Below are 2,618 nucleotides of genomic sequence, written 5' to 3' on the forward strand. Positions count from 1 at the left end.
CTCTGAAATGATTCAAGACATCACTGATAAGATACAAATTGTCCGAGAAAGAATGAAAGCGGCCCAGGATCGATAGAGGTCCTATATAGAAAAGAGAAGATGACCCGTAGAATTCCGGGTGGATGATTTAGTAATACTGAAGGTAATTCATGGAAAGGTGTTATGCAAATTAGGAAGAAAGAACGATTGGTAAGCAAGCATACTGCTTGGAATTGCCTGAAGATTTGACAGATATTCATGAAGTGTTTCATGTGAGCTATCTGCGCAAATGCTTGAGCATCCACGATGAGACAATTCTAATATCTGAGGTGAAACTGGATAATAAAATAAGAATGAGATAAGAGCGAAATATCATCATTTGTTTAATCGTTGTGATTTCGGGGACGAAATCCTCAAAAGGAGGAGGTATTTGTAACATACACATTCTGAAATCGTGTTATGTAGTTATTAAAAGTGAATGAAAGTGAGTGTTGAGTTCTAACAGATAGTTTTTACTAGAAATGAAGTAAAACTATGTTTAGAATCACTCAAAAAATATTGGAAGTCTTATGAGATTCCAATTAAAAGCCAAATAGTGAAGTTTAGAGAAAATATAAAATTTGAAATAAGTAAAATTTTATTATTGAAAATTGTATATAATCTCGTTAGAAATATTTAGGTGAAAACCTCAATGAAATCCGAGTTATAACGAAGAAGTTATGACCAATCGAAGATCCGCGACAAAACCGGCACGGCGCCGAATGACGTAAAAAGTGAGTTTTTGATAAACTACTTTTTAGCCTTAGTGATCTAAATGAAAGTCGTATTATTCGTTAAACCGAGAAGTTCGATAAAAAGAACGCCAAAATTTGACTTCGTATGAGGAAGTTATGATTTTTCTAAGTTTCGGAATTGCAGTAGACAACTAAAAACTCGAATTTTAGATCGAGTGATATTTAGCCGAAACAACCTAAACGAAAATCGAAGGTCTCGTCAATAGTAGTACAACGGTAAAAAGTCTGACAAAATCGGACGTCGGATGAAGAAGTTATGAATTTTTAACAAATTTTCCTGTCCCGGTCTGTTAAAAATAATAATATTAAAAATAAATTCAAAATTAGCCGATGAAGTCTAAACGAAAGTTGTAGAGCTTAATTTTAGCTACGCGTGCATATAAAGAACGTGAAAAACGGAGCTCGTATGCGAAAGTTATGTATTTTAGAAGATTTGGCACAAAATCCGAGAAAAATCGCATGGATAAGCATCACCGGAACCGGCCACGTCACCCGTCCCTATGCGCACCACGTATGCGAGCCGGAAACGTGTCCTCCTTGCGTGTCCGAAGCCTACGAAGCCACCGGAGACCCTCGTTGCAGCTACGTCACCTCGCACGAAGCAGCTACGTCACCGAGACGTGCCTCCCCCAAGGTGCGATGCATGTCGCCTTCCGAGCCTCGCCGGTCCAATCCGAGAACGCCGCATACCCTTCGCATGTCTGAAGCTCTCACCCGCCACCTGCTTCGCCCTGCTTCTGCCGCATGCCCGTCGCTGCTGATTCATACTTCTCGCCGACCTTCGAACATCGCCTATAAATAGGGAGGCTGCGAACCAGCCCAGGTAATTTGAATAAATTACCATTTTTGGCCCCTTTTTCAATATTTTCATTATTTTAAATTGCCCCGAAGCCCCGGTGATGTTTTGGATCACGTCACCGGAAGTAGGGGCTTGGATGCGTAGGTTGGAAGAGGTGGTTGGTTGCGATGTTATGGCTCCGGCGGTGGGGATGAAAATTGTTATCGGAATTTTGTTCCGATCGATTTGTAGGTTTCAAAAGAAGAGGGAGAAGGGGAAATGGGGAGACCATTATACATACTTGTATCTATTGGAATCAATTTTATGCCATGAAATTGTTGTCTGAATATGTATAATGGTGGGTCTCGATTTACTCGATTTATTTGAAGATAGATTTGTAGGTGGGTCTCAGTTTATCTCAATTCTTTGCTACCAGATTAGCCAAACAAGGAGACCCCCAAAATACAAGGCCCTTTCATCTGGTTTTGAATGTTTTATGTACTTAAAAACTGATGAACATTCATAGATAGATTGGTGTTTTTGAGTTTTGAATGAGATTTTGGTTATGAATGCTAAATATTTTATGATTTCGATCGAATTAATTTTTCTTTTGCAAGAATTTGAAACAAGAAACAAAAACGATTTTTGATTTCTGATTCTTTTATAGTGGTGGCATCCGGTGGTGGTGGTGGTGGCGAGGGGTGGTGATGGTAGTTGTAGGTGGTGGTTAAGAAACTGCTGGACAGTTCCAGCGGAGAGAAAGAGAGAGAGAGAGAGAGAGAGAGAGAGAGAGAGAGAGAGAGAGAGAGAGAGAGTGTGTGTGTGTGTGTGAGTGTGAGTGTGTGAGAGATAGATAGATGTATTTTCTTTTTTCTTTTTCTTTTTTGATTTATGTAATAAAAATTTGAAAAAGGGGAAATACCAAGGGCAAATCCATCATTTTAAAAAGTTTCAAAATTTTGACAAAATTGCAAGAATGGTCCCTGTGGTATGTCCAAAAATGCTACTTTGGGCCAACAGGTTTGGATTAGCACAAATAGTCCAAAGGTTTTCATTTTGCTGCGTCT

The sequence above is a fragment of the Lactuca saligna genome, chromosome 3 (assembly GCF_052625555.1).
Source record: "Lactuca saligna cultivar CGN05327 chromosome 3, ASM5262555v1, whole genome shotgun sequence".
Taxonomy (NCBI): Eukaryota; Viridiplantae; Streptophyta; class Magnoliopsida; order Asterales; family Asteraceae; genus Lactuca; species Lactuca saligna.